The following is a 12,306-nucleotide window of genomic DNA, read 5'->3' as shown; positions in this document are numbered from 1 at the left end:
AATAATAATAATTTATATCCCGCCCTCCCCAGCCGAAGCCGGGCTCAGGACGGCTAACAACACTAAAACAGTACAACATTATAAAAACATTATAAAAATTAATTAAAATCAAAATTGATGGCAACCATGAACTAAAGTTTTGTAAAGATTGCCAAAGGAGGGAGTCAGGCTGCGCCCTGACCAAAGGCCAGGTGGAACAGCTCTGTCTTGCAGGCCCTGCGGAAAGATGTCAAGTCCTGCAGGGCCCTTGTCTCTTGTGACAGAGCGTTCCACCAGGTTGGAGCCACAGCCGAAAAAGCCCTGGCTCTAGTTGAAACAAAGCAGGATTAGGTCCTGATGGACGTTCAAATTTCAGCAGCGCCCTGCACAGCCAAAATCGCCCCCCACCTGCCTTCCGTTCTGCTCCCTTCGCTATGTCATTGTTGCGGCACCCCCTAAACTCAGCACCCAGTAGAATGGAACCAGCCGTTCTGCCCTAAATCCACCTCTGGAGTAATGCTTTCACCCGGCACCTAAATATATGTAATGATATGCAATCTTGTCATTGACAGCCCTCAACAACAATTTCTCCAGTACTTCCATTTGTGGAGAGACAGGGGGAGCGTTCAGACATTTGGTTTCCTAACTGTTGTTGCTGTTTCTTAACAGTTAATTTGGCTGAAACACACACGTGCTTAGCACTTTGTGCCTTAGGCAGTCAAATAGATTCCAGTGGACTTTGACATCATCACATGCATGCATGAACACACAGCTCTCTGCCACCTGTTCCTCCCTCCCCTCGGAAGAAAAAAAAATTCCCACAATTTCAAATCCAGGTTCACTCTTTTGTCTTTATCGCTGCTGTGTTAATTTACACATGTTGGAAAATAACCACAATTTAAGCCTGTGCAATTAGTGTTAAATGAAGAGTGCCAAAACCATCGTCCCCAGCAGTGAAGTTTGGCTGTTGCAAAAGAAGCAGATGTTGTGCTTAATGGAAAACATTCAGCCTTTTTCCTCGGAAGCAGCAGAACAGTGGCTGCGGCGGCAGTATACCAAATGGTTAGAAAAGTAGGGGGGGGAGGCAACAGAATTCCTGCTACAGGCCACCCTTTTCTTCTCATTTCTGGTTTCACACCCATGTGTGCAATGTTTTGCTGCATGCAGCTTGCCTGTGGAACTCAATCCTACAAGATATAAAAGGGTAAAGGGTCCAGTCGCGGACGACTCTGGGGTTGCGGCGCTCATCTCGCTTTATTGGCGTTCATCTTGCTTTACTGGCTGAGGGAGCCGGCGTACAGCTTCCGGGTCATGTGGCCAGCATGACTGAGCCACTTCTGGCGAACCAGAGCAGCGCACAGAAACGCCATTTACCCTACCGCTTGAGCGGTACCTATTTATCTACTTGCACTTTGATGTGCTTTCGAACTGCTAGGTTGGCAGGAGCAGGGACCAAGCAACAGGAGCTCACCCCATCGTGGGGATTCGAACCACCGACCTTCTGATCAGCAAGTCCTAGGCTCTGTGGTTTAACCCACAGATATAACAATGGCTTTAGAAGAGGACTAGACAAATTCATGGAGGGTAAGTTAATCGGTGGCTATGAAGCGCAGCGCCAAGGTTCCCACTCCACTGTAGGCAGGAGTGGGCTGTTCCATTTCACTGCCTGAGGCAAAATGGAAAGGTGCTGCTGCACCCTCCCCCTCCCCCTCCCCCTCCCCCTGCCCAAGCCTTGCTTACTGGGGTCACATGGCAGTGTCTTCCGGTGAGATTTCACAAGATCTCCTGCAACTCTCCTGCAAGATCTCGCCAGAAGCCAGCACCACCTTTCCTTGGTTCTCTGGTGGCAGCTCCACCCCACAGAATTCTGCTGCCCGAGGTGGCTGCCTCAGTCTGCCTTGTGGGTGAGCTGGCCCTGTTTGTATGCCTTGGAATACCAGTTGCTGGCAACTGCAAATGGGGAAAGCACTGTTGTTGTTGTTGTTGTTGTTGTTGTTGTTCTTCTTCTTCTTCTTCTTCTTCTTCTTCTTCTTCTTCTTCTTCTTCTTCTTCAGCGATCACTCGTAGATGAGTAAGATTGTCTTCTATAAACACGGTTCTAAAAGTGATTCCGTAAGTGACTGTGGAGACCAATTCTGGATCCATACATCCTTTCACAGTGGGGACATAGGTCTCCAGGTGGGAGTTGATCATGGTGAGGGTTTGCCAAGTGTGCCTTCCTCTTAGCACGATTCTCCTTTCATCCTGAGTTCGAGCTTCTTCAAAGCCCATCACACCTTTACATATCACTTGGGAAGACAGGCGAACTCATGCCAGTGTCCTGGAAGAAGCAAAGATCACCAGTGTCAAAGCAATGATTCTTCAACATCAACTTGGTTGGACTGGTCATGTTGTGCGGATGCCTGATTATCATCTTCCAAAGCAACTCATCTATTCCCAACTTAAAAATGGAAAGCACAATGCTGGTGGTCAACAAAAGAGGTTTAAAAACTGTCCCGAGGCAAATCTAAAAATATATAGTATAAACACGGACAACTGGGAAACACTGGCCTGTGAGTGCTCCAATTGGAGAGCTGTTGTACTAAGGTCCAGCTTGTGGGCCATGGTGAAAGCAACCTTCCTTGGAGGTTTTCAAGAAGAGGTTGGATGGCCATCTGTCATGGCTTTAGCTTAGATTCCTGCATTGCAGATGAACCAGATGAACCCCCTTCCAATTCCACAATTCTATGATTAACTGATCCATCAGGGCTCTTCTTACTTTCTTGCATTAATACAAACCAAGTTCCCTGCAAACATCTCGTGCATAGACTGCTTTTCAAGCAAGAGACATCTTCATTTAGGACCATCACCTCCCCTCCCGCCTATCCTTTCCTTGTTAACATATAAAGGAGGAAGAGAGAACAAAAATAGGTTTGGGTTTCTGATGTGTTGCTTTCACTGCAAGCAAGGCTGTTGCGCTCATTGGCCACTATGAATAGTTGACCCTGTTAAGCTGTGAGTACTGTGCAAGCCCCCGCCAGACGCCTTGTTATTCCTACCACCTGCCCACCAAGACTTTCCTGTTCCTGTCCATCCCGCTAGAACCTTGCAATTTGTTTTCTTGGCAGAAGTGGAGGGAAATGCATCCTGTAGTTGTTAGGCAACTCATTGGGGCCAGTCCTGCGGTCAGTTAGAGTGGGGTGGGCGCCTCAGGCAGCTGGTTTTTAGTGTCGTGCAATTATTAACATCCATGTTTAAAAACGGGGTAACTTCTGGCAGTAGTCCGAAACCGGTTTCTCATTCCAAACTGCTGAATGAGTCCCCGACGATGAACACAAGGCACAGGCGTGTTCGGTCCAAAGACATTGAGAGGCTTAAAGCATCTTTAGCTGTGAGGCTGTGCTGCACAAGCGAAAAAGAAGGCACACACCTACCTAAGGGGAGGAGTGTGCAAATGTGAAAAGAGTTGGAAAGAGTTACATGTGTTTTTTAACAAAACAAAACAAAAAACATTTTGCTTTTCCACTTCTTTTAAGATTAAGAAAAAGAAAATGACATTTATTTTTAAGGTGAAAGAAATCAAAGTAGAAAAGCACTTGATCCTTGCAGGTGAAAATTGTGCTTCAGCTAAGGGTTTAGAGCTCCTGCGGATTCTGATTTGTTTTGACCACTTGTTGCATTTTCTGAATTCCTGGAACCATCGTATTCTCCTCCCCCCCACCCACCCATATCCATGTGTCAGGACTGAAAGCGACAACGGGGAAATTGGATGTTAATTGGCCACCACCTCCACATGTAGGTTATGGCTCAGAACCCTAGGAAATCACTCTAGTGGATGGGGGAGGGGAATGAAGATCATAAATGTCTAGCCAGCTACTGCACTCCTTCCTTGAAAACAATGAGGCTAGGCATGCATGTATAATGGATGAAGCAGTCTGTGTGGATTCTGGCCCCTGGACTGCAGACATAAAATATTTCCTAACCAAAATGCATAGCTTGTGAACCAGGTCTGATATAGTGGAGGTTGTGTATAGCTGCACACCTCTGCAGGAACTATTCTGGGGTTTATCTCTCACATCTGCTTTAGCAAGAGTGCTGCTGGCATCTTGCATGCACAGAAGCTGTACTTAGTTTACGGAGTCACATTCGATAAGTGCCGGAGTCTCTTTTCTACCAGGTTTGGACCGCAAAGAATGACTAGCGTATAAACACCCTGCAAGCAAATCAGGATGAATGCTCATTGTTGTATAACCACCCCGCAAACATGTCAGAACAAATCTTCAGATGTGAACAGATATAACCTAACCTCTGAGTATGTTTTGTGCAAGCAAATCAGGATGAATACTCAATAAACAGGTTGGCTTCTGTGCAGAACAGAAGGGCGCCATATTCGCTTTCACCTCAGGCAGCAAAAGGTCTTGGGCTGACCCTGCCCTTAACAGTAGGCATGCAGTGCGGCGATGATCAACCAACAGTGTGAATGGCAGTGGGCGGGTTCCCTGTCCTGTTAAAACTGCTTCAAGTGGGCTAGGAGAATAAATACAGAAGCTGTAGAGAAACGAACCGAGCACCTTGGGGCTAAATGGTGCCTTGCAAAGCACTCTGGGATACTATTCAACTAACTTTCTACTGATAACGTTAAGAGAGGAAGACGCTTATCTGGATAAATCCCCATGTTGCTGCAGCAAAACGCAGCAAGCATTAACATGCCGTTTTCCTCTCGACATCAGTTCTATGTTAATTTCAAGCGGTAATTGCAGATTCAAGTTGCAAACTGGTTTGGGTATCGCCAAACCCCCAAGAAACTACCTCCGGTGCTTACCAGTACGATTTGTGCAGATAGAAAGAACCCAGGCAGTGTATTTCAATGAAGGGCGATGCTTCCTTTTCTCCCTCTCCCTCCTTCCTTCCCTCCCTCTCCTTCTCCCCCTCTCTCTCTCTCTCTCTCTCTCTCTCTCTCTCACACACACACACACACACACACCCCAAAAGAGAAGTAAAAGAAGGACAGCATCTTGTAGCCTCTGCAATCATTTCAACGTAGAGGAGATGTAAACCTGATAAGCCTCTGACTGTGGCTTCCTTTCAAACCAAGCCACAAAATTGCCCCACAAAATTGCCCCCACAGCAGCAAAGGAGAGTTGAGTAAGCTCCATCGGCCCTCTGAGCCTACCAAGCCCGGGGGGTGGATTTCAGAAGAAGCACATCACAGGGTCTGCTTCTTATGGGTCCACAACAACCCCCTCCCCCAACCCAGATTTGAGATCCAAGGTGGAGCAGGGCCAGACAACCAAGACCCCCAAACTAGCCACCAGGAAGCCAGAGGCTGAAGGAAAGGCAGGATTCAGCTATTGGCTTTTACATCACTCAACTCAGCAGAACCTAAATCAGCCCAGGGCTACAAAGGGTAGTCCACAGTGGCATGGGAGACATGTGCAACCATTGGCCTAACATAGTGCGGGAGGTTTCCAGGATGGAGGGGATTCTTTTCCCTCCCTGCATTTTTCTGGTCTTCTACAGGGTTCTCCCAAGACATTTTGCTGCCTTTGCTGCCTGAGATGAGCTGCCTTCCAACAACACGGAAAGTCGAGGTGCAGATTGCCAAAGGTCCAATGAGTTATTTTGGCTCTTGAGACAGGAAAGGCCACATGCCCCTCTCTCCTGTCGCAGCTGCATAAGTAAAGTACAGTGGTGCCCCGCAAGACGAATGCCTCGCAAGACGGAAAACTCGCTAGACAAAAGAGTTTTCCGTTTTGGAGGTGCTTCGCAAAATGAATTTCCTATGGGCTTGCTTCGCAAGACGAAAATGTCTTGCGAGTTCCTGCGGGGTTTTTTTCCTTCCCCCCCCCTTTTTTCTAAGCCGCTAAGCCGCTTATCCGATAAGCCGATAAGCTGCTAAAAGCCACTAAACCGCTAATAGCGCTAATCCGCTAAGCTGTCAATGGGCTTGCTTCACAAGACGAAAAAACCGCTAGACGAAGACACTCGCGGAACGGATTCTTTTCATCTTGCGAGGCACCACTGTAACAACTGAATAGCTAACAACTCACGGACCTTCTGTTGCAGCCATAATCAACAGGTCGGTGACTGCCACATTAGTTCAGCCTAATGGTAGAGCCGGCCCTAAATGGTTCGACTGCTGTGTGTACACACAGACGCAAGGAGAGACAGACACATAGCAAGGCAGCAGACGGTTCTCTGTGGGACATGGTAGGAGGCATCCGAGCAGTTCATTTAGCGAACTAGCATTCTCCCAGCAGCTGAGCATCCAAAGTGGCTTTCCTTAACTGTTTGGTAGCGACAAAGCACTGCTGCATATTGGGAAGCATCAAGTCTGGAGCAGCACGCTGCAGCATTTCAACTCATTCATAGACAGAGCCCAGGTTGTTACGCTAATCGTCCTGCTGGAGAGACTTGGCCCAGTTCATTTCAAATGCTTTCACTTAACAGCCAATAATAAGGGTTTAGGGCAGAGGTTTCCAACCTTTTTGAGTCCACAGCTCCCTTAACCAACTGCATTCTTTCTGTTGACATACACCCAAGGAAACAGGGGCAATTGGCAGGCCCCCAGCTGGCTCCAGCCCACCAGCCGGTGAGCCGGGCAAACCCCGGTCCAACATGAATCTGCGGCTCAGGTCTCAGAAGACTGAAAACGCTATCAGCAGAGCAAACGCTGCACAAACAGAAGTGGTGTGAAGGGCTGTGTGAGCATATTTACAAGCAGGTTTATTCAGCATAAAGGTAAAGGGACGCCTGACCATTAGGTCCAGTCATGACCAACTCTGGGGTTGTGGCGCTCATCTCGCTTTATTGGCTAAGGGAGTTGGCGTACAGCTTCTGTGTCATGTGGCCAGCATGACTCAGCCGCTTCTGGCGAACCAGAGCAGCGCACAGAAACGCCGTTTACCTTCCCGCCGGAGCGGTACCTATTTATCTACTTGCACTTTGACGTGCTTTCAAACTGCTAGGTTGGCAGGAGCAGGGACCGAGCAACGGGAGCTCACCCCGTCGTGGGGATTCAAACCACCGACCTTCTGATCGGCAAGCCCTAGGCTCTGTGGTTTAACCCACAGCGCCACCCGCGTTCCTTTTATTCAGCGTAGATCAGGACAAAAAGGAAACATGTCTGATCTCCTTCGTGTCCAAAGCAAAACAGAAAGCTATACACAAATGGAAGTTCCCAGCATACTGAGCTGGAGTGTAAACAGACACGTGACACACAACAATCATGCCTGTTCCTTAAGGTGGAACGGAACATCCCAACACTTTCTGCGGCACTCCTGTGGGGCTCAGGAGCTCAGTTATGTTACCCCTTGCTTGCAGAGCTGGCAGCCTCTCGCCCTTTTTCAAACACCCTCCCTTGTGGAGTGTGCCCTCAGCCTCCTCTCCTCTTCTCTCCCCTCTCCTTGGGAGTCCTCTGGGCAGCAGCTGCTGCCGTCACTGGTCTCTGAGCCCCCACCCCCATCCCAAAGAGAGGTGCCTCCCAGAGGCGTCATTCACCTGTGGAGCTTATTGCCAGGGCTGTGGCAATGAACAGCTGTGCAAGCCTTTGGGAGGCAGAGACACAAGAGGGCATCAGAGGAGGGACAGAAGGAAAGAGAGACAGAGGCCAGTGTTGGCAACCCTGACCATCATTCAAGGCACCCCAGGGTGCCATGGCACACTGGTTGAAAACCACTGGTTTAGGGGGCCAGAAGGGATGTGATGTGGGAAAGATTCCCTGTTTTGGTTTTTACATTTAAAAAAAAAAATTAAATGTATTTTTATTAAAGATTTTTTTTTATTTACAAAAGTATGTGCAATATCTCTCTCTCTTATTCCCCCCCCCCCCCATGTAACATTTTTTACAAATCGGTTTCACATTGAAGTGGACAACTTCCTGATCAAAATTGGACCTCACTAAAGATGCTAAGAGACCCCCCACGGGGCAGGGGGTGCAAGCTTGATACAGGTGCCTGTATTACTTTGGCTGAGTTCCTCCTAGCATGTTCGGCAGGAATTTAGGCCACTCCCAGGTGATCTGTTTAGTGAGCATTCGTCCTGATTTGTTTGCACAAGATTTACAGGGAGGTTAGACAGCATCGGATATTTACGGAGCGTTCATTCTGATTTGTTGCATCAAGTAAATGTTATCCCATGCTTCCCAGTGCGTTTCTCCATTGATTTCCTTAATGCAAAAAAGTCAATGGTGGCAGGGAGGGAAGTGGGTTTGGTGTGCAATAGCAGCAAATCGACTTTGATTCTATAAGCTTAATTTGCCAGTAGGGAATCGAAACCCATACAGAAATCGTAAGAGTCCAGAAGTGCTGTTAGACAGAAAAACGCTGAGAGCAAGATTCAGCTAATGAGTCCCACTAGTGGAAGCCAGCACAAGGTTTTCTGCTAGTGCAACAGGGCTTTTTGTCCCCTGTCCTTCTACTCCCGTGTGCCCCCCCAAACCCTCCCCAAATTGGCCAGGGGGGTGAAGGGAACCCCCAGAACAGCACACGGAGAGGGGAGATTGTTCCATCTGGCAACCTGAAATGTGCGCACTGACAGAATAGTCCTCCCTGAGGTCCTCAGCTCCCCTTTATGGCTGCATCGCTGCAGGCCAGATGGGGACAATTCATCAACTGTTGCAGAGAAGAGAAGATTGGGGGAAGTCTCTTGAAATTATTGTGTGAGGAAACAGTGGGGGGGTTGATATTGGAAAGCCGGGTGGCTCTGGCCCTGCCCATTGCTGGCATGCGGCCCCCATGAGATTACTGCCAAGGCAATGTGGCCCTCAGCAGGAACAAGGTTCACCAAGCCCACATTAAACCAAAAGACAAGATCTCTGGGATGCAGCCGGCTCTATATATTGAACTGTTCGTAATATACAGCAGGACGGTTCTATTATCCTAGTATATTGTGAGCCAGAGGAGCCATCACCCTCTTGGCATTTAAATCGGAGCAGGGCTCGCAATTGCATAGTAAAGAAATATAGCCAAAAAAAGCCAGGCAGTGTAATAGGGATGAGGCTGGCCCCCAACTTAATCATTCCTTGGTATGAAAAGAGCATGAGCCGTTTTTCTTCCCTGAACTGCCAGAGGGCATGCTAGAAACATCGTGAACATGGACAGCCTTCTTTTCTTCATCGTTACGGAAGGCAGGTGTTGCGGCTTTCAGGGCTGGGGGAAGAAATTCAGGTCCGTCCGCATTTAAAGGCGAACCCAACCAATATGCCGAAACAATACACAAGCCAGAACAAAACCTTCCTTTGAAACGTGCAGCTTTCGAAATTTTGCAAAGCGGTTCTCTGAGCAAACAATGCGTACAAAACGGCATGTGGTAAAGTGTGCATACGAATGCATGTAATTTGAGAAAATAACATACAAAGAATGCATTAGGTTAGGGGAAATCGCTTGTATATATTTGTTAAAGCTGTGTACAAAAAAATAAATGCGTGTATGGAACTAGGAGAAATTTGCACTAAAAGGCCAAAGAGCTTTCATAATGGTTTGGGATGTGGGATATTACTATTACTATTATTATCATTATCAAATAAAGGTAAAGGGACCCCTGACAATTAGGTCCAGTCGTGGCCGACTCTGGGGTTGCGGCGCTCATCTTGCTTTACTGCCTGAGGGAGCCGGCGTACAGCTTCCAGGTCATGTGGCCAGCATGACCAAGCTGCTTCTGGTGAACCAGAGCAGCGCACAGAAATGCTGTTTACCTTCCTGCCGGAGTGGTACCTATTATCTACTTGCACTTCATGCTTTCGAACTGCTAGGTTGGCAGGAGCTGGGACCGAGCAACGGGAGCTCACCCATCACAGGGATTCGAACCACGGGGATTCGAACCGCCAACCTTCTGATCAGCAAGCCCTAGGCTCTGTGGTTTAATCCACAGCGCCACCCACATCCTTATTTTCATTGGGGAAATGTTGGAAGGTATGTAGATTCATAGAACTGTGAAGTTGGAAGGGACGCTGAGGGTCATCTAATCCAACTCCGTGCAAGGCAGGAATCCTGTCCAGGGCCATTCCTGGGTGGACTCAAACCACCAACCTTCTGGTTAACAGCCAGACACACTGAACCATGGCTGCGATCAGCTCCTGTTGGTTGGCTTCCTGTGGGCATCTGATTGGTCGCTGTGAAAACAGAGTGCTGGACTAGATGGGGCCTTTGTTCCGATCCAGCAGGATCCTTGTGTTCTAACGAAACTTAAAGGGAAAGCCATCGAGAAACAGCCAGAACTTCTTCCTCTTTTTCCTTCTATGCGTCCGGTCTCGGAAAGCACAGCAGCAGTCTTCAGAGAAGACTTTCTTTTTCCTTCAGGGGTTATCTCCCTCTCATGAAACATGAAAGGTCGATCCCAGGTGCAGAAAGACAAGTGAATCCAATGTAGTGTTTTTTGTTTCTGCGTTCCAATCTCAGACACATGAAATCTCCGCATCCTGCTTCTGTTGTAAAATGCTGGTGGTTTTTTTCAAAGGACTTGTATGCATATTCAATTTTCTTCCCCCAGCTGAGTGCAAAAATGACATTTGACAGTGAGAAGAGAGAGGGGTCTCCAGCAAACATTCAGCCCGTGTTTCTTTTGTATGAGACTCAGGTCCTGCTTGCAGGTTTTCCACAGGCATCTGGTCAGCCACTAACAGAGAAGAATGCAGGACTACTTGGGCCTTTGGACGGATCCAACAGGACTCATCTTCTGTTCTTATATGCAATTTAAAGGAAATAGCAACAAGAAAAAAATGAGAAATAAGCTCAACGCCCTTTCTCGAGCATAATAATAAATATGGGTAGTCAAGCCTCGGTCCCAGCATATCTGAAGGAGCGTCTCCACCCCCATCATTCTGCCCAGAAACTGAGGTCCAGCTCCGAGGGCCTTCTGGCGATTCCCTCACTGCAAGAAGTGAGGCTACAGGGAACCAGGCAGAGGGCCTCCCACCAGATGTCAAAGAGAAAAACAACTACCAGACTTTTAGAAGACATCTGAAAGCAGACCTGTTTAGGGAAGCTTTTAATGTTTGATGTATTACGGTATTTTAATATTTTGTTAGAAGCTGCCCAGAGTGGCTGGGGAAGCCCAGCCAGATGGGCGGGGTATAAATAATTTTTTTTTTTTTTTAAGCCATCTTAAAAAATGGTTTCGCAAAATTTTGAAAGTTCGGAGTGGCAGGAATCTGCTATTGCACATAGCATAGAACGTTGTGAGCTGCAAATATTCATATTCACCATTGTGGCTTTTAGAAGATCTCCAAAGGGACATGGTTTTTGATAGCAGAATAAAACTGATACAGCCTTCACCAAGCTGGTGCCCTCCAGATGTTTTGGACCACAATGCACAGCAGCTGCCTCATGGGAGTTGTAGTCCGAAACATTTGCATGGCCCAGGTTAGTGAGGCCTGTTGTAATCTATGCAGTGTCTGTAGATGTCACTGTAGCAATGGGAGCTTTTGTTTTTGTGTTTTTGCAGTTTAGCAAGGCATTCAGCTCCAGGGCCGCCCTACCTTTAGGGGAGGAGGACGGAGGCAGCAGCCTCCCAGGCACTCCCTTCTGCTAGAGATCAAAGCCATGTGTGCCTGGGAGGCTATCTTGCACCTCCTAAACTAGCCTCAGGTGCAAGAAGATCAAACCTATTCTTTCTTAAGGAAATCAGCCCTGGGTGCTCACTGGAAGGACAGATCCTGAAGCTGAGACTCCAATACTTTGGCCACCTCATGAGAAGAGAAGACTCCCTGGAAAAGACCCTGATGTTGGGAAAGATGGAGGGCACAAGGAGAAGGGGACGACAGAGGACGAGATGGTTGGACAGTGTTCTCGAAGCTACCAACCTGAGTTTGACCAAACTGTAGGAGGCAGTGGAAGACAGGAGTGCCTGGCGTGCTCTGCTCCATGGGGTGACGAAGAGTCGGATATAACTCAATGACTAAACAACAACAGCTGTCCCAGGATGCAAGGTCTAACTGCCAGCCAATCAGCTTCTGAACTTGGGAAAGCAGGTTGCCATCTTTTCCTTTGCCTCGGGCAGCAAACCATCTTGAGCCAGCCCTGCTCTCCCCCCTCTCCACCTCAGGACTACGTTTCCCAGGTTTCTCTAGGAAAACAGAATGAGAGATCACTTTAAGTCTGTAGCATGGCTATGTCTTGGGTCCTTTTTTTTTTTTTTTTTACTAGCAGAGCCTGCCAACCTTGCTTCCCCCCCGCCCCTTTTTTTATCTACTAGCCAACCGTCTAGGCCCTTTGCGAGATGCCTGCAAGATCTAGCCTTGACCTGAGCAATCTTTAAGCATTTCAGACATAAATGTTGCTTCTTATCTCGAGGCAGAGTTTGGAGCTTATTCCATCTAATATTGCTTCCCGCAGGTGGAGAGCATAGACG

General features: G+C 48.0%; 1 protein-coding gene across 1 annotated transcript in view; it reads left to right on the top strand.

Annotated features, from left to right (window-relative positions):
* Positions 1-12,306, top strand: part of SPATA16 (spermatogenesis associated 16) — a 156,007-nt gene that overhangs the window by 130,709 nt on the left and 12,992 nt on the right. The window lies entirely within an intron of this gene.

This window comes from Podarcis erhardii, assembly GCF_964252035.2.
Source record: "Podarcis erhardii genome assembly, chromosome: 5".
NCBI lineage: Eukaryota > Metazoa > Chordata > Lepidosauria > Squamata > Lacertidae > Podarcis > Podarcis erhardii.
The sequence above is the reverse complement of the archived record's forward strand: the minus strand, read 5'-3'. Positions and strand labels throughout refer to the sequence as shown.